Genomic DNA, 20,870 nt, shown 5'->3' on the forward strand with positions numbered 1-20,870 from the left:
AATAATAATAATAATAATTGTCGCAACAGGCGGGTGAGAGACCCGTGTAAAAAAAAAAAAAAAGCTGCGTTCTGCTCTGGGTTTAGATGGAAATGTAGTTCCCTTCTCTCCGTTTTCATTTATTATTATTTTTTTCTAAATGTTATTTTTGTTGTTGGAGCGTCCACTGAGGAATCCACCGACTTTTGCAGAGAGAGGCGAGTCCCGCAGAGATGCACGAACCAAGTGACGGGCGAGAGAGCCGCGTTCCGCTCGCGACGCGGAGCGCGAGGAGCGTTTTGGATTGAAGTTGGTGATGGAGCGAACGCCAAGAGGCTCGCGATGAGGAGCCTTTTTCTGGCATTTTGATTTGTGTTATTTCCCCTCTTTTTTTCCCCCTCCTTTTTTTTTACTGTATTTGCGCCGATCTGCCGCCTCAAGACGCGTGTTTGAGCTCCTCTATCTCTGGGGGCGCAGCGCGTCAGCCCTGCGCTGGCCGCGGATGGAGCTGCCTCGTGTTCAACTTGGATGCGCCTCTCTCCTTCGGTCTCATCACTTAAGTTCGCGGCGATAGCGGTGAACTGAGGGCGGATGGGGAAGGGAAGGAGGGAACGCGGGGACCGACGTTCATGGCTTCAAGGCGCGTCGGGGTCCAGTGATTTGCCCCTTCCTTCTTTCACGGTTACGCAACAAATTTCACCACCGAATGACTTAAAACGAGAAGGAAATCAATATCGGGGACTTTTTGAACCCCGAGGACGACTTCGGTTGTGATTGTGTTCATTTTTCGCTTTTGTTTTTGAAAGCAAGGCGGTTGGAATATCGAGCCTGCTCATGGGGGAGACGCAGTGTTCGGGCTCTGGAGTTACAGTGAAGAATTTGGAAAGTGGCGCTCACGTTTGAGGATTGCCAGGGCGTTTTTTTTTTTGCTTTTTTTTAAACTATTTTTTTTCTCCTGCACAACTCAGACGTCCAGTTTGATGTCTGAACAGGTAAGAGAAAGCAACGCGTCCGTCTGTCGTTTCCTGTTGCTTGAATTCAGATCGCAATGGAACAAGAGTTTAGCTTTTAAAACACAACTGAAATCAAATCCCGTCGATATTAATAGCAATAATGATATAATAATAACAATAAACACTTCCGATTCATATGAGTCTGTTGCCTGTGTCTCAGAGGCCTTGTAAATTTTTGGGACATTACATCACTTTTTAACATCAGCGTGACATTTATTTATTTATTTATTTATTTATTTATTTATTTATTTATTTATTTATTTATTTATTTATTTATTTATAATTTTATGAACTGCTTCATTACAGATATTGAATTTGAGTTTGGACATTAAAACTCAAATTGAATAATAATAATAACCAATGGATCTAATTAATAGACCCGTGTTTGTCCCTCATTCTTTGAGTATGAAGTACATGCAGTGCGTGGCGTTCACGTTCAGAGCCGCAAGTCGAATGGAAATGCGAACTGTCTCTGCTTCAGCATCGATTTTTTAAAATACACCGGAATGTGGTCCGACAAGCGCAGTTTGCGGTTTTTGTCGTCGCCGATGTTCCGGTTCAGACGGTTTGATGTTTGAATTGTTTGAGAAACGAGCATCGTTTAACCATACGAATATATTCAATTCGTTTATTGTTCCTATGTGACGCAAAACAGTTGTCAACTGGTTGTGCAGACCAGTCTGGGTTAACTTATGGCAAAAAAAAAAAAAAAGGAAAAAAGTTTCGCATCCAGGCAAAAGGGGGCGCTCTTTCGGCTGAAATCATGTGTTCTGTTATTAGCAAAGAAAATCTCAGGTTTATGAAAGGTTAGACATAAGATTCCTTATCTACACGGCGTTTCTATATCAGGATATAAATTTAGGTTCAATGTGCATTGAATATGTTAGTCAATGTTCCATTTATCGTGGTTCAAATGCAGGTGGGTTTTTAGCCTTGGTTTAAAGGAACTCAGTGTTTCAGCTAATCTCTGGTTTTCTGGGTGTTTTTATTTTTTTCCAGATTTGTGGTGTATAGAAGTTAAATGCTGCTTCTTAATGTTTGGTTCTGGTTCTGGGGATGAAAGACGTCTCTTCTGTCCTTCACTTCTCAGGCACTTTTAGAGGCTGTTTAGGATGGAAGGAACTGCCATCTTTTCTTTGTGACAAGTGATGTCATATTCAAGTCAACTTTGAGGGCCTTCAACCTCTGTTTGCAAGAAAGATGGCGTATCGAGCACCTGACAATATGTCAAATTGACTTTTCTGAGCTTTACATCATGATATCAGTCTCTCATCCAAAACATTTCTGGACTGTTGCTTTAATTCTTTCATGCATGTTTGAGAAGTCATTTAATCTCCCAAGGCAACCATTCACTTGTGCAAATCGCCTGGCTCCGCCTTCAACAACAAAGCTCCTCCTCAGAGCTGCAGTTTCTAAGCTTAAGCCTCACAGAGCAGCGCTCCTCTACTACTCCCCACCAGGCTCCTTCAGACTAGCCAGCAGCAATTTGCAAGCAGCTGGTGGAACTGGACATCTGAGCTCACTATACGAGCTGCTTCTCCGTGTAACGCTGGAAAAAAAAAAAAAAAAAGGAGGAGCCATGTTGTAATGACCTCCCGAAGAAAGACCAGGTGTTTCTCAAAGAGACAGCGGTCCAATTTGAAGGCGTTAATTTAAGAAGTCAAGTTTTTTTTAAAAGTTATATGTCATATGCACAGCACAACTGAAGGCAACGTAGCTACGTGATTCTGCTATAAAATGACAACATCCTGCTAGAAAATACATAATACCAGGGCTTTAAAAACTTAAAAACTTAAAGAAATTTGCTATCTTATTTCAGCATGTATTTTATTTGCATTTTAGTTACAGTTTAGACAAAGCTGAATAGCTATTTGCTGGAAAGCCTAATGATTTTGTCATAGTTTATTTTTCCTAAAATATTTCAACATATGCTCTCTCTGTGTTGTGCCAATTCTTTATTATGGAGAAAAGGAGGTAAAATATTTTCTGCTTCATAAAACAGATAGGCTAAGTCAGTTCCCAGTTGCTTTCCATTTTTTTCTCCTTTTTGTTTTGTTTCTACAGTGAAGAAAAGGCTGGGTGTGAAACGGTATTTTGTGATTATTCACTGAGCTTGCATGACACTGAGCATCACTGTCCGGTAACTAAAACCCCCGGTTTTGTCCAATATGTCCAAATCTTGACATAAACAGGAATACTGCCACAGTTCACGAGATGAATCTCTGAACTGCGATTGAGAATGCCACTGAGCAAAACCAGTGTGCAAACACCAGGCAGGTTTGTTTTTTTTCTTTGAGTTTATGTCTGGGATCATTTCAAACCAGATCGCACCTCACTGGATGAGGTTACTCTGATTGCACTTTTGCTGAAAGCACTTCTCTGGGTGTCGAGATAATTACCACAATCATCCAGTACAATGAAACCAGACTGCTGATTTCATTGTACAGGAAATCAGCAGCGTCTTGACTGATGGGGCAAGCAGTTCAGACTGTCAATGTATAGCAACACAAAATCGAAACACCTATAATTGTATTTGGTTCTCGTGGGGATTATTTTGCCGTTGGAAGATTGTAATCCTGGCTGTAGATTTGTTTTTATCTGGATGCTCATTATGAGCTACGGATGCAGGAAAACATCCTTTCCTCTCTCCTGACTCTAAGAATGCACCATATATTAGGATATCAATATCAGCCGATGTTGGTAATTTAACGTATCGCTATTCATCCGATAAGGAAAGCTACGCTGATGTTATCAAGAGATGTATATTTTCATTTTGTTGCTGCTTGTATTTCAGGAATTGAGGGTTAATCGGTCGGCCATGTGGAATTTGTGAAATCATGTGATTATAAGACTCAACAAGTTTTGTAGCAGAGGATTATTGGAGTGCTCAACTAAAGCAGAAAAACACTAACAAAACATTGTGTTACAATGTGTTGAAAGTGTAGGGAAATACATATATATATTGGTAAATATTAGTTATCAAATATAATAGCAGTATTAATATTAGATATTGATATCGGCCCAAATTTTCACATTGATTGACTCCAATTTAAAACAAGTTATGTAACTAATGTCTTATGTAACCAAACTCGTGACATTGCTAAACCAGAATGTCTATTGCTTTCCACTGCAATCCCAGTCGATTCTCATCTCCCTTCAGTTCTCCATCTGGGATTTCTCCCATGCAGCTTGATTTCTCAGGAGGAATTTTTTTCTTGGCCAATCAGCGAACAACGTTGATTTTCTGCTCTGTTTTAGAATTGCTGTTGCACTTTGGTTGTAGTTTGACAACAACAGTGGAGGAAGTAAACAAAGATGTTCAGTCCATTTTGGCCACGCCTCCAAATACTGAGCAAAGTCAGAGCAAGAGAAATGTGTAAGACATTTTACTGCTGATAAACAATTTGTCTCAGCACTGCAGTATGGGATGATTGTTTAGAGGGCATGCAATTTTCAGTAAGCTAATTAGCATAGCTTCCTGCAAAGAAAGCTTTGCTAATAGCTTTTTATTTTCACTTAGCGCTCTTACTCCCTCACATGCTTACTTTGACACCATCCTGCAGCAGTACAGTCCACATGCAGCAACACACAGATGATAACAGGCTATGATATCGCTTTGCTCCAGGAGAATGAGCATTTGGGAAAGCAATAGAGAAACTGTTAGAATAGGAACAAACAATTCTTCAAGGTCAGGTCTCCTCACACCCCAACACACACGGGTACACTCATTTCGTTGGAGAAGAATCCAATTCTCTGCAGAATGAACTTCGCCAAGGTGGCCTCCAGAGAATGGTCGGGGTCTCAAGCCTCTGGCCATAAGATAATCGCATTCAGAGAGCGAACGCTGGTGTCCATCTCATCCTTTTCTTGAAGGAAGTCCATCTTCCAGTCTTCGTTTTAAGTTTCTTTTTTTTCAGATGTAATAAAAATACAGTGATACATGTGGCCTTGACAGTTGTTAATATTCTATATCGATTTAGATGGACATGGTGCTGCAGCACGACAGTCCTGGATTCTGACTCCTGCTACATGGAGTTTGTTTTTTTTTTCTTTTGAATGCATGGATTCCTTCCAGCTTCTGCAGCTTCGCCCCAGTAGTGCAAAAATGTAGATTTAATTGGCTCCTGTAAACCGACTCAGAGGAGTTCATTGTTGTTTGTCCCTGTGGGTCTCTGGGTTGCCTTGTAATAAACTGGCAGATATTGTCTAGAATCATTGCATGCTAAAAATGTAGCATAAGTGTTTATGTCTCTAAGTTTTGATGATTGTGGCTTCGATGTAATAAAAATCCAACATTCGGTTTCTGAGAAAATATTGCTTTAAGGTACTTGGCGCATTATGCAAAACTGACTTTTTATAGGTTTGTGTCATGTGATCATTTTAGCCCTTCATTAAAGCCACACCTGGACTGTAGCCTTGATTCTTTCATGCATGTTTGAAAAAATATCCTTAAATCTCCATGGCAACCACTTAGCTGTGCAACACGCCTGGCTGGACCTAGCTCTGCCTTTGAGGCACCTCTCCTCCTCTTTGAGCTTCTGAGCTTTTGAATTACAGAGCAGTCGTCTCCTGCGACTTTCTCACTCAGCTCCTTCAGACTAGCTAGCAGCAATTAGCAAACACCTGATGGAACTGCATATCTACTGAGCTACTTCTTGGTTGAACGCTGGTAAAAATGTTGTTAAAGGGTTAATAGAGGAGCCACGTTGTGATGACTTCCTGAAGGCAGAGCGTCAGAGATAGCAAGAGCATCTTAAAGGGACAGTGGCCAAATTTCAAGGTGTTAAAGATCGCAGTCAAATTTCTGTTAAATCATATTAGATATATAAACCATTTTTATAACAACTGAACATAACACAGTTACTTGATTCTGCTGTAAAATGGCACTGTGTTCTTGGAAAATACATAATGCTGCATGTTTAAAACCAATTAGAACAAAAACAAAGCAAAGATTTTTTTTTAATAGAGAAATGTTGGCCTAATTAAAACTATGCCCATGTACTGTACAGTATTCAAACTCAATGCATCAGTCTGAATTACTGCATCACTGTGTCATGGAGGTGATCAGCCTGACAAACCCCCTGTTGCTTTAGAAGGAACCTTCAGGTTGTCTGCGCCGCTGAATCTGGTGTTTTTCATATTCTTCTTTATCATCCCCTTTAGATTCTCTATGGTGGTCAGGTGAGTGTAGTTTGTTGGCCAACCAAAAACAGTGATACTGTTGTCATTACATCAATTGTTGGTGTTTTTGGGAATGTGGGTAGGTGCTAGGATTGTTCCGATCCAATGTTGGTATCAGAAATCAGTTCGATATCAGCCCAAAAATATCGGATTATATCAACCTGCATCTAAAATCTCCAATGATAGAATTCTGATAGAAGCAGTCCGCTCTGTCAATCGCTCCGCCCCAGCATTTCTACCCAGCAGCACTTGTATCCCACACTCACGCATTGGTTAACAATAGATGGGTCTATTTCCCTTGACCCGTTTCCTCGTCATCCCAGGTAAGACTCTTCTGGAGTTGCTTAAAGTTCAACAGTGTCTTAACCTGAGCAACCCATCTCAAATCATGGACTCCAGCTTCCTGTGATGATATTTGGTGGTACTATTGTGATAATGATAAAAGTAACAATAAAAGCTGTGTTTTGCTTGACTGACTGCATGACACAGCAATCACAGGCCCACAAACCCAGATAACTCTCTTGAAAAACAAACATTTTAAATATGCTTCTTTAGGACACTAATCGCATAACAAAGTATGATTTCTATCACCGAACTGCACATAAGAGTTGCAACTGAACTATATTTTCAAACTTATTGATGCAAATAGTGGAGAAACTGCTCAAAAAATAACCATTTTAATAATCTAAGAGATAATTGGGTGACACATTAATAGCAGTTTATTACGACAACAATAAACGATGCACTCCTTACTGTGGTAACACTCACACCTTTCCTCTACGCTCTGTAAAGGGTTTTGCTTCACAAAACTTTCAAGACTTCTTTGCCGAACTGAGTTAAAGTCAGGCTGTTTCTCTTAAGTTTTTTTTCCCACATAAACAAAGAAATACTGGAATAAAAATAAAGTGAAAGGACACACATTTGAATTCATCAGCAGATTTGTGATTGCAAATTGCACCAACACGTTATCATTCCAGGACATTGCACAGATTTACCTTACCTCGCTGTAGATGTACATTAAATATTCTCTCAAGAGGCCACTGTCTTTAGAACAGCTCTAGCCCGCTTATCATGGAGGCCGTTCATGCTCCCGCTGCAGTTTGTCAGAACATATTTGATGTCCCTCCATCTCAACGCCTGGAGCTCTGTGAGGTAGTACGGGCGAAGGAAATTTGCTTGGACTCTCTGGGCCACCGACACGCACATAAAGATTTTACGATGTTTAGATTTGGCGAGGTCAAGCTTGGCGCTTAGCCCCATCATGGCGGTCATGAAACAGCAACGTTTCTTTCAGAGCGTGCGCTCTGGGCAATAAGCCGTGAAGTGGGATCAGGGAGCCGCGTTAACCTCCCGCGTCTTAAATTATACGTAAAGGTACCTTGCCGCATTTTTCCGGCCTGGTGACTGGGGAGAGCTGGGTGGCAGTGACAGTTCGCTGCGAGTTGAAGAAACCCTCTGGCTGTTTCTAGAAGTACATCTGGGAAGATCTGGCTGTAAAGATAAAAGAGAATCACATTACTTTTTATATTGCGAAGGGCGGTGTGTCATTTTGCCTCTGATTGAGGGTCCTGGGATGAACATGCTCTCTGGGAGAACCTTGACAGATTTGTCAAGGTGTCTGTCACGGAAGTGATGATTTACTTCATTAATTCCCGTTTTTGAGCCAGTGAGTTATACTTTGTGTCTTTCTTTTTGTGTGTGGCGCGTGCGTATGCGTATGCGTGTGTTTGTGTGAATCCTCCATCTGTTCCCATCAGTGTCTTTTGACTCGCAGCCCCGGTTTTCTCTCCGTAAAAGAGCTGCTTTGTTAAATAAGTTAGCAGTTTCTGTGACAGATGCACCTTCAGTTTAAGTGGCAGCTACTTTTTTTTTCATTTAATACATTTTTTTAAATGTTTTTACTTATTTTTTGGCCTTTCTCACCTGGAGGAATTTGTAAAAGCTTGAGAATTTATGAGGCCGCCACGTTCTGAGAGTTTGGAGTTCTACAAGCTCCCTATACATTTGTTTGTTGCTCAGTAATTAAGTGGCATAAAGGGGTTTTGGATCAAAAGTGCTGCTTATTTTATTATGAAGTTTTTGATTAAAACAAAAATTAACTTTAAACTCTGCTACTAACTTGATTAAAATGTTTTAATCCAGTCACAGCCCTGAGACGGGTCTGCAGGTTGCAGCTGCCGTAGTTCAGGTCAGTGTGACTTCTAAAGTGAAAACCACAGCAGAAAAAAAAGGATTTAAAAAAAATCTCACAACTGACAAGAAGTTCATAAAACTTTCTTCCAAAAATATTGTGAAATGATGAGATAAAAGTGTTTTTTTTTTTTTTTTTTGGAATACATGTGATTGGTTACGTCTGGCATAAAACTGAGACGGCATTTTGCATCAAGAACACCTAAAATTATAGCGCACGGCTTAGCGGGCAAACACACTTTAAAATATTTTTTCTATTTAGTGAGGTCATTTTTGACCAATTTTTCCCATGATGCCCATAAAAAATAAAACGTATCTTTTAGTTATTTACTGATCGGTGTAAAAAAAAATCCAGAAACATCTGTGCATCAACATTTGTCCTATTACAAAGCGATTGGAAATAAAAACTCCTTGAGAGTTTCTACTTGTGATTATCTAAAGCAACACAATTATTGCCGCAACAACAACAGAGTCCAATGAAAGAAAAGAGAATATCTTCTTGCCTATTGATCGACTGGAATCGCCTCAAAATGAGAGTCAAAACACTGCAACTGCTTCAACGGTGAATCGACCATTTGGGCAGCCTCATCCAAACAGCTTGTCATTTACTCCCACAACTCGTCAGATGTGCCAGTAGCACCCACAGACATACCTCAGTTTCATGGTTAATCACCACTTGTTCATCAGAGTCTTTCAAAGCAACTGTCAGTCGCTCAGAAAAAAAAAAATAAAATCAATATTAACTTGTTACGGGTTCGATGAGAAATATTAACACATTTTGAAGGGAGTGCCTCAGAAACGGAAAAGTGTGGCGCGGTTGAAAGGTCGAAGGTGAAATTATGTCGCATTTGGTTGCGGCGTTCTGCAGGGTTAAATCTATGATAAAGATGTCAAATGTGCTGAGAAAAAGCCGGGCGTTGGCAAATGAGGGGGTGTCAGCTGAACTTTAGGTTTTTTTCTCATTTATTTTTCTGATTTTATTGGATTCACCTCATTTGCAATGTAATGGGAAGACTAAAACCTAGCATGTAAGAACATTAAAATTGATGCTTTCGTGTTGAAATTCTGCAATCATATTAAATGCAAAGGGTAGCATTTCTGTCCGGACAGCTGCATTTTCCAAGCTTCAGAGCTTCTGCCTCTCAGAGCAGCCGTCTCCCACTCAGCTCCTTCAGACTAGCCAACAGCAATTAGCAAACACCTGGTGGAACTGACTACAGACGAGCCACGTTGCGATGATTTCCTGAAGGTGGAGTTTCAGAGAGAGCAGAAGTTTCTTAAAGACACATAGCCCCAATTTCATGGTGTTAAATCAAGAAGGAAGATTTCGTTCAAATCATATTTGATATTTGTATAATTTTTTTTTACAACAACTTAAATTAACACTTGATTATTCTATTAAATGGCACTTTGTGCCTGGAAAACAAAAAAACTACCCATTTAATAATTTGGTGCTGGATGAAAGGAGCACTTTGTTGTGGACTGCAGGTCACCATTTCTGATTCACAATCCTTCATATTTAGTTGGATTTGTTGGGGTGTGGACTTGTGTTTGTTATCATGGGGCAACAGTAGAGGGGATTTGCCTTCCAGTGAAATAATTTCCTTAGACCACACTTTGAGAACGTCACCAGGACTTGAGATAGAAAAAACAAACAAACAATAGTTGTAATTCCTCTCTATTCTGGCTTCTATGCTCTAGTTGTCAGCTGTTCACAATTTTGGAAAAAAATCTTGTTGACATTGCTTCTTGAAATATAGAAGTAAAATACACAGTGAACATAGCTTCCCAGGTTTCAGATTTTTAAATATATAATTCACATTTACTCAATCTTTCAGTAAGTAATAAACCTGCACTGGAATCATATTTAGACACAAGGCTGAGGTGGAAACGGTTTCCTTTATTTCTTTATGGGCACCCGGGGCTATTTTCCCTGATGTCGCACTTAAGCGACTTCCACATCGGCTTCAGTCTCAGTTTAGTTGTTGCTTTTTAGATCAAGCATAAAGGGTGATTCATGAGTCAATCACATCATCTGATGGCTTGGAAGCAATAAATTGAAGGAACTTATAACTCACCACAAGCGTGATAACCAATTTTAGAGACCTTGATGACACACACGCTCACGCGCAGTCTGCTCATGAGGTGAGGCCATGATGCTGGTTTTATGGGTCAGCTTGGTGGCCCAGTAAAAACCTGTGCCGCTGCAGTCAACAAACCTAAGGGGAGAATATGTTCGGCATCAATTCTGGATGACAAATTGTCGGGGCTTTCTGGTGCACAATGGAGAACGCCGAGCACGACGAGCGACTCTGGTCACAAACAGCCCTCAATCATTGCCAGACTCACTGGAATCAATATGTTCTCATAACTCAGGGCCCCTGACCCTGACCACAGATTATTATTGGCCTCTGGAGACGTGGTACACACACACACACACACACACACACACACACACACACACACACACACACACACACACACACACACACACACACACACACACACACACACACACACAGATATTTATATATACTGAGATGCAGGCATTCTTCCGCATGCAAAGCTATTTTCAGTATTAAATGTGAGCTATATCAAAAGCCTTCACTATTATTTAAACAGATCCTGCCTGAACAAACAATGCTAATTAAAAAAAACTATCCAACTTATTTTTATGCCTGTGACGCACTTCATAAGCAGATGTGATTTAAAGTACTTGAAGAGAATCTCTGCAATGGCAGAAATAGATAAAGAACATTATTAAAAAGAAAAAAAAGACCATGTTCTGTTCAGTAAGATGATGGCAATAGGGTTTTAATGTGAGTGCCATCCAATTATCAAAGTCAGTAAAGTTTTGTTGTCTGTTCATATGTGTTTGTATTAGTTTTAACAGAAGTAAATATGCAAATAAATAAATAAAAGAAATAAATTGAAGTTGGTAATACAATAAAAACTCCAAATTGGGAGATTTATTATTATGTGCTAATTACAGTAAGTACAAGTGCAAAAATGTGTCAGATTAATTAAAATTGGGGTGGAACGTATTGTAGAGGTTATACTACTGTACTTATTAATGGTAAAGCTGGAAAATCATGATTATATAGGCATAACCAAACAATGAAGTCAAAAAGTCTACAGTAGAAATACTGAGGATTTTTAAAAATACAGCTAGGGCCAGAAATATTTGGACAGTAACACAATATTTGTGAGTTGGGCTCTGCATGCCACTGCATTGGATTTGAAATGAAACCTCTACAACAGAATTCAAGTGCAGATTGTAACGTTTAATTTAAAGGGTTGAACAAAAATATGTGATAGAAAATGTAGGAATTGTACACATTTGTTTACAAACACTCCACATTTTAGGAGCTCAAAAGTAATTGGACATATAAACATAACCCAAACAAAAAAGTTTTTTCTCAATATTTTGTTGCGAATCCTTTGGAGGCAATCACTGCCTTAAGTCTGGAACCCATGGACATCACCAAACGCTGGGTTTCCTCCTTCTTAATGCTTTGCCAGGCCTTTACAGCCGCAGCCTTCAGGTCTTGCTTGTTAGTGGTCTTTCCGTCTGAAGTCTGGATTTGAGCAAGTGAAATGCATGCTCAATTGGGTTAAGATCTGGTGATTGACTTGGCCATTGCAGAATATTCCACTTTTTTGCTCTCATGAACTCCTGGGTAGCTTTGGCTGTATGCTTGGGGTCATTATCCATCTGTACTGTGAAGCGCCGTCCGATCAACGTTGCAGCATTTGGCTGAATCTGGGCTGACAGTATATCCCGGTACACTTCAGAATTCATCCGGCTACTCTTGTCTGCTGTTATGTCATCAATAAACACAAGTGACCCAGTGCCATTGAAAGCCATGCATGCCCATGCCATCACGTTGCCTCCACCATGTTTTACAGAGGATGTGGTGTGCCTTGGATCGTGTGCCGTTCCCTTTCTTCTCCAAACTTTTTTCTTCCCATCATTCTGGTACAGGTTGATCTTTGTCTCATCTGTCCATAGAATACTTTTCCAGAACTGGGCTGGCTTCTTGAGGTGTTTTTGGGCAAATTTAACTCTGGCCTGTCTATTTTTGGAATTGATGAATGGTTTGCATCTACATGTGAACCCTTTGTATTTGCTTTCATGGAGTCTTCTCTTTACTGTTGACTTAGAGACAGATACACCTACTTCTCTGAGAGTGTTCTGGACCTCAGTTGATGTTGTGAACGGGTTCTTCTTCACCAAAGGAAGTATGCGGCGATCATCCACCACTGTTGTCTTCCGTGGACGCCCAGGCCTTTTTGAGTTCCCAAGCTCACCAGTCAATTCCTTTTTCCTCAGAATGTACCAGACTGTTGATTTTGCTACTCCAAGCATGTCTGCTATCTCTCTGATGGATTTTTTCCTTTTTTTCAGCCTCAGGATGTTCTGCTTCACCTCAATTGAGAGCTCCTTTGACCGCATGTTGTCTGGTCACAGCAACAACTTCCAAATGCAAAACCACACACCTGGAAACAACCCCAGACCTTTTAACTACTTACTTGATTACAGGTTAACGAGGGAAAGGCCTTTTGAGTTACTTGCAGCCTTTGGAGTCCATTGTCCAATTACTTTTGGTCCCTTGAAAAAGAGGAGGCTCTGCATTACAGAGCTATGATTCCTAAACCCTTTCTCCGATTTGGATGTGGAAACTCTCATATTGCAGCTGGGAGTGTGCACTTTCAGCCCATATTATATATAAATTGTATTTCTGAACATATTTTTGTCAACAGCTAAAATAACAAAACTTGTGTCACTGTCCAAATATTTCTGGCCCTAACTGTATAAATTAGCCTTGCAGATGGGCCAATTAATTTGTTGCTTTTACGTAAAACTGACAAGCAAAGAAGCTAGCAATGGAGCTAGCAATGCCGCTAGCAACAGAGCTAGCAATAGAGCTACCAATAGAGATAACAATGGTGCTAGCGATGGAGCTAGCAATAGAGATAACAATGGTGCTAGCGATGGAGCTAGCAATAGAGATAGCAAGAGAGCTGCCTTCTTTGCTTTCTTTATTTAACTGTGACATGATAAAGTCACAGTTGAATGACTTTAAATTCAAACTTTCTCTTTAACAATGTATCATGGTTTTAAGAAGTTAATCATCAGTCAGTACAGTAAAGTAATGAAGTGACGTTTTATTGTTTATGAAAACAATACTGAAATATACACTGTCTCAGTTTGTGTATAATCATAAACCCTGACTATTAAGAATTTTTGGTTTGTTTCTGTAAGAGACAACCAAAATTAAGATACCAAAATTTAGGTTATATGCTAATATTATGATGATTTTATGCTACAGTTTTTACCTTGTTATTGTTCATTGACTACCACATATAATAGGTTTGATAAACACGTGGTTCTGTACAATTACAGCCACAAGATACTTACCCAATCATTAGTGAGGCATAGAGATTATTGTCTGTATCATTAGTGAGCTGTAACAGGTGGTGACACACAAAAAAAAAAACTTTACCAAGATAAAATCTACATTTTATTTTCAACACCTGCTTGAGAAATATTCAGATCGCAGGTGCTTCACCTTTTTTTTTTTTTTTTTTTTTTTGCAAAACCCACAAATGGTAATCCAGCAGTGTGTGTTGTGTTTGCTAACAGGTCAGGTGGTGCGGAGGAAGGGAAATTAGTATATTCCACAGAAATTGGGATCAAAAATGACTTTTATGCAAATGTGATTAAAGAAGGAAAGCTCTGACATTTATGCTCCAAAACCAAAGGAGTAATCACTTATAAAATTGAATATTTGTCTCTGATTTGATCCTTAATCACCTTTATTGATTGGAACTGTTAAACTGTGTGTGCGTGCATGTGTGTGTGTGTGTATGAGGGGGGGTGGTGTGGGTGTGTGTGCGCGCGTGTGTGTAAGTCTCTTGAGGGCTCCTGCAAGCTAATTGATTGAAAACACCAAAGCAATGAGATTGTTAGCCACACGCCGCGGCTCGCAGAAGCATCTATTTTTTCTCAGTCTCCGTCTGACTTTTAAATCTGTTCCACTTGTTTGCTGTCATTCAATTATTATACCAACTTATTATTATTTTTTTTTTTACCATTATCCATTTTAAAATACAGTTTGGAATGAAGACTCCCCCCCCCCCCCATTTCTACAGAGGATTGCTTTTTTGGGAAAGTAGAACAAGTGGGGTTTGGGGGGAGCGCATCAATTCATACTTCATTAATATGCATAAAAGTTAGATATTTTTTGCCATGTTTCAACAGTCACATGCTAACAATGTCATGCACATAAAAACAGGGTTCCCATAATGCAGACATACGCCTATGGATGAACACATTTTGAATTTATTTGGCTACAATTGTAAAATGAAACAATAAGACAAGATGTCAGCAGCTTTCTTAAAAAAAAGAAGAAAAAGCTTCAATCCTGACTCTATCATTTTTTGATGATATATATATTTTTAAAGACACAACAAGGGTTTCCTCTTTGCTGCATTGAAACATAGATATAAAATGAAAGAATTTCATTAGACAACGTTGGCATCCGCAGCTGCCGCTGAAATGACCCGGGAGAGATGCTAACCCGTTCTTTGCTAACGCTGGTTTCATTGTGGCGTATGAAAATAAAAAGATGCCAGAGATCATCTTTGAAGTTTGACGCCTCCCCTGTGATGCAACGCGGGGAGAAGGCAGTGCAACACGGAGGCGCCGGTCTTGTTCCGCAACAGAATCGCTGACATGTAAATGTGGATCATTATCAAGACACAGAGTTGCTGTTGAATGCACATGAAAGCATTCGTGTTCTACACGTAGAGCCCATATGTTTCCTCTGGTACCCATGAACACGACTGGTAGACTCACATCGCCCTTTTGCCAATTACTGCTCTCAATTTAGACTCAGCAAACCAGGTTTCTGAGAATCATTAGCTCAGACTTTGAAGTGCTCATCCTTCCTCCTGTACAGTCAGACTGCTTCACGAAACCAGCAGCATTACATCAATGCAGGTAAACAAAACCAGAAACTTTCGAATAAAATTGATCCTTTCGGGATGAAAGACGAGGATCTGGAGGTTCCTGTTGGACAGGGCCTCGTCAGGTCAACGCTCATGTCAGGGAAACGCTCCCACAGACTAGCAGCTGCAGGACATGATGTCATGGTTGAATGTTAAGTGAACTATTGGTGGAATCTTGTAATGCTAAATTTCTAAACACTTTTTGGAAGTCTGTAAAAATGTTCATTTTTCCATCTTAAACGCGACAAACATCCTGGACAAAACCACTAAGAAATAAGCTAATCTGTGAAAACCACACATTAGCTCAGTTAACCTGTTTGCACATGTGCACAACCCTCCTTTAGTTTTTTTAATTTTTAGAAGCAACTTTTGATTCAATTTCAGCTGTCACTCTCTCCAATTCCTAAACTTGCAATCAGTTCAACTTTTATGGGATTTTCTTTTGAAGCTGGTTTGCATAAAGCGCATATTTCAGACATTGTTAAATATTTGGAGGACGATTTATTACGACTGAATCTTTTCTGCCAAAGGCAGCTGTTGCTCATGTGAAGCCAAAACCCCAGGACGACACAGAGAGCAGCACTTTGATGTTTCACATTCACCTTTCATGCCTGCACTAAGTGGCCTCTAAAGGAATTTCACATTATTGTCGTCCGGTAGAAAAACGTTATCTCCAGAGGCTCCTATTATTACATCTGGAGAACTTAACAAGGTTAACGTGATCAGAGCTGCTCCAATCTGCAGCTAATCAGATTGGAGCATTTTCTGTCCTCGCGCTGCCATCCCAGCTGGAACGTGAACAAATAACGGGGATAGTCGTAGGGTTCCTGTACAGACGTCCCAATTAAGGAGCCGGCCTGCGCAGAGTATGGAGCAAGAACGACACACGTTGGCAAGGAATGATAAAGTGAGTTATGACATGAACTTATGAAGATGATGAAAAGACTAAATTAACCGGAATACAACAATGTAGTAAAAAAACAAAAAAAAAGAGTAAATGCCTGCCAAAAAAATGAAGAAATGTTGAGGTTAATGTCAGACATTTTCGAGAAGAAATGTAGAAATTTCAAATGTTAAAAATGTTTCAAAAGTTGAAGATTTCTGACTCTTTTTTTTCCGAAACGTTGAAATTTCAACATTTTGTCGAACGTCGACCCGAAGCCCGGTCACACTCCCAACTCCTGAATTCTCACCTACTTAAGAACCGGCAGGACCGCAGGCTGGTGGGACGACTGCAGCCCTTCTGGACCGTAAACCTCTCTGAAGGACCGAAACAGCACACGATTTCTGCAACGATGTGCAGGTTTTTCATGGCAACACAGCCGACGTCAAATCAACTCAATTCAACGGAAATTTGCCCCCATCCACCTTCAGTTTATCCAGATTCCCCTCTTTGTTTCGTCCTCGTTCTTCTTTCCCATTTCTCCACACCTGCAACTGATCCTTGATTGCAAATCCGTTTCCACAGTCTAAAATGTCTGCGCCATTGTTTTGCCGCTTCCCTGCCGTTCTGTTTTGGAGAGGCAGGAGAGGCGGCCCTGATTTCATATCTGCTGGTGTCTCCCTTTGTTTATGTTTATGAAGGCTCATCATTTCATGCATCTTGTTAAAGTGTTATTCCTCCTCTCTGTTTCTCCCTGCGTGCGTGCGTGTGCGTGCGTGTGTGTGTGTGTGTGTGTGTGTGTGTGTGTGTGTGCGGCAAATTTGTGTGCATCACTGTCATTCCACACCTGGTTGTCAGAAGTGGTTACTCAATGTCGGTGGCAGGCAGCTGATAATTAAAGCAGAGCCAGACAGACAGATGAGAGGGACGCGCAATGAAAGGAAACATGTGAGCATCAAAACAAAAGAAGTGCACTGTCTTCTGAGGGAGTGAGGTTTGGCGCGCTTGAGTTAAAGCGCCTTCGGTCCTAATTTTGCTCAGTTCTTGCAGAGCCGTCTAATTGAGATGCCGTTCCTCTCTCCCCCCATCCACCCACCTCTGTTGGCTCACGTTATCTTTTTATTTTTACTTTTGTGTTTGCGAAGCCACTGTCACACTTTTACCTGCACATTGTGAACCAAGTCAGGTTTCCATACTGCAACAGAAAAGGCAGAGAAAAAAAAAACATCTAATTTTTTTCAGGTTTGATGATATGATGTGGAGGGAACATATTGAAGTTTGTGGGTTTAGAATTTCTTTCAGAAAGCAGAAGGGCCACCAATGGTCGCGCCGGCTGCGGAGAAGTGAGCTGATATTGTATTCGGCTCTCGCAGTGACGGGAAGCAGGAGGCGTGTGTCCGAGTTCTGCCGGGTTTTGTAGTTTCTGAAGATGTTTTTCTGGGATTCCATCGAGAAGGCCTCCACACCGGTCAAGATAGGAGGAAACAAGATCGTGAGCCAGTTTTTCTGCACCAGAGTTTACAGGAACTGGAAACGGCTTGACAATACTTCCGAAAACAGTAGCAAAGCTTGCAAGCGATAGTTTTGGTCCTCAAATATGAGCTGAGGATTGCTGTAGTGATTGTTGCTGCTTTTCTATCTGTTGTTTTTATTTTTTTAAACAAAGACTTTTATCTTAATGAGATCTGGATTTTTTTATCTGGGTAAATGAAGCATAACACACAGTTTGGCAGGTAGCTGGTGAGATGTATAACAAGACAAATACTAAGACGTATAGTTAGATATCTCGACAGACTGACGGGTAGCTGTAGACCATTTCTTTTTCAGTTTTTCCAATTTACGGCTGCCATACAGAAGGCTAACAGTGCTAACCGCCAAACCACTGTGTCAGGAATAACTTGTGACAAAAGAAAATCACCCCTGAGAGAAGTTGGGTAGGTATGTCTGCAGCAGTTTAATGGTTATATGTCTCTAATGGTGCAAGCTTATTCAATAAACTAAGAGAGGCTGGTTGGTTGGATTAAGAATGACAACCTTTAAAAAGGTATTTAACATACTTTTTGATTAAGCCCACGTTTGTGCATTAAAAATGTGTTTTTGTTTATTCTGTAGTCATAAATGTCATGTTTTCATCAGCCGTAAGTTGAAAAAAATCATCATAATTAACACAAATAAAGGCCTGAAGATATCAGCATAATGTGCAGTTGAACCACATAATGTGTTTCACTCAGTGAAACGAGTCACCGAAATCAATTAACTTTTCAGTAACGGTTCAATTTATTGAATGGGTGGGTACGCGTCGAGGCTCAGCAAATCTCACCTCGAAAAGCAGCGCAGTGCCAGGCTTCCCGCTCTTCTGCGGTGAATCACAAACCCAACGCTTCACAGTGAGTGCAATAATAACGAAGAGGTTTCTGAGCGGGAAGCGCTGCTTTTGGTCAGGCAGGACATCTTAATTGGGAGTTTAACTGTTGCTTTCAGCACACACACACGCACACACACACTCCCAGCGCAGTCATACATTGAGGAGATTCCCAGTGGACCCTATTGGACGAGTGCAGCTGATAAAATTCCCATCATGCAGAGCTTTGCAGTTTTTGAGCAAAGTGGGAATGTCTGTTTCGGCTTCATTTGCTTAAACCAGCAATAATGAGACTTCAAAGCTGTATCTGCTATTAAAAATCTTCAGTTTGATGTCGGTAATTTTGTGTTTACCATAGTAATCCTCGACCTTGGTGCTACTGGGCGGTTTAATTTTAAAAACACATAATCTTATCATTATGACATTATTTTTAAGAAAAAGGTTACATCTGCAGAAGTCTACTTTCGCCACAGGGTCCATCACTCTTTAATAGATCATTGAGCAAACCATCAGTTGACCTAAGGGTGAAAACTATTATTTTAATGAAGTATTTCGGTAGGTAGTTTTCACATTATTATTATTTTTTTTTCTTCTAATGATTCTTCAAACGCCACAACGCTCAACTCTATTCAAGTCAGTTCACTTCACTCATGTTGGACCAAAGTGCTGCAGATATCACATCAAGGCACCTCACAATTCATCAAGCGGATCCAGTTCAAACTTGTACATATCTGGGAAAACAAGTGAGTTACGTAAAACCTCCGCTTCCACCCCTTATCATGAGAAATGCTTGGAATATCCTTCAAGTAAAGCTTGTGGTATTGTCAGCCTGTCAAACTTTGAACATTATCCTATGTGAGTTCTGGTGCTGCCCAACAAATCTTAGAACGGCAGCACTGTGTAGTAAAGCCAATAAAAATCCCCAGACAAAAGTTTTCATTGTGGTCCCACGGCGTCCTGCTGGCAGACAGTTGGACACCAAAGACAGGTGACTCCTTAACTCAGTTGAGTAAAATGACCCGTCAACAAGAAAACGTAGTGAGATTGAGGGATGGAGGTAAATGTCATAGTCCAGATGGAGAAGTTTGACCTTCTCTACCTCTCTGACATTCACAGACAGACATGGACTCACGGCTGAACGCTGGGATTTGGTCCGGCAGCGTGTACAAATACAATGCGACACACACAAACAGATTTCACCCACAAACACTCGGGTATCGGACAGGAAATCTCGTGCGTTCAGAGTAAACATGGTCGACTAAGGAGAAGAAGCAATGGCGACAGTTTGAGGATTAACACCACACAAAAAAATATCTCCTCCATCCAAAGGGCTTTCTGTATTTTGGATTTCTGTCACCTGGCTTTCTGATTGGCTACATTCAACAGGCTGCATTATCCATGGAAAACACCACACAGGCTGGGATACCACGTCAAGACAATTCAACTTGTTGAATGTCCCAAATGAGAGGTTGGCAACGTCCAAACGTCCTTCCTAGTGGACGAGATTGATCTTTACCCACCAGCCACAGCAAAAGTGTCTTTAAAGATTGTCTTTAGAGTCATCACAATAATGAGAGCATCCTTAAGTTTGTCATAAGAAAAATGGATGATAACAAAAAGGAGATGCATATTTACGACTGAAGCATTGATGAAGGACCAAACAATCTCCATATTTAATGTAAAGTTAATGGGACTCGATTTGGAGACGTTTGCATTTCAATTTTTCAAGCAAACTTAATCCGATTATCATAGATCCTAAAGGTTTATTTGAACCATCCAGTCAAGAGAATTTAGTTGAATTGTTCGTCTGACTTTAGTTGGTTTCATAAATCCTGTGGTCTGTGATCTCTCAGCAGGCTAAATCCAGTGCGTCAGTGTGAACACTTTGTCTTTCCAGTCATGATCCGTGAAGACTGGCATAAAGTTTGCTTAATGCTTTTATGAGTTCGTGTGTCTCCATGAACATGTGCTTGTGAGATCAATCTTTGAATTGTCACTGTTTGTTTTGTCTCTCGGTTCTGCGAGTTCACCGAGTTTAACTTCACATCAATCACAGAGTCCTTGTGGAGCATTTCTCTCATCCACTCGAATTCACATCTTCTCTTGTATTTCTCTGCTTTGGTCATTGTGCTAATTTGCATTCATACTGTCTCTTTCTTCAGTCTGTTCAGTCAGACCACGTAACCTGTGTTTCTTCTCCACACAATGCCATACAGTGCAAATGCATTTTTGTTTCACTTCTTGTCCA

General features: G+C 40.4%; 1 protein-coding gene across 1 annotated transcript in view; it reads left to right on the top strand.

Moving 5' to 3' along the window:
* The first annotated feature begins 260 nt into the window (after positions 1-260).
* The window catches only part of LOC129376904 (voltage-dependent T-type calcium channel subunit alpha-1I-like), a 169,346-nt gene continuing 148,736 nt past the window's right edge, over positions 261-20,870 (top strand). The window contains exon 1 of the mRNA XM_055056561.1: positions 261-971. The gene's annotated coding sequence lies outside the window, so the exon portion shown is untranslated. The remainder of the gene's footprint in view (positions 972-20,870) is intronic.

This window comes from Poeciliopsis prolifica, unplaced genomic scaffold, assembly GCF_027474105.1.
Source record: "Poeciliopsis prolifica strain line A6 unplaced genomic scaffold, Auburn_PproV2 SCAFFOLD045, whole genome shotgun sequence".
In the NCBI taxonomy this organism is placed as follows: Eukaryota; Metazoa; Chordata; class Actinopteri; order Cyprinodontiformes; family Poeciliidae; genus Poeciliopsis; species Poeciliopsis prolifica.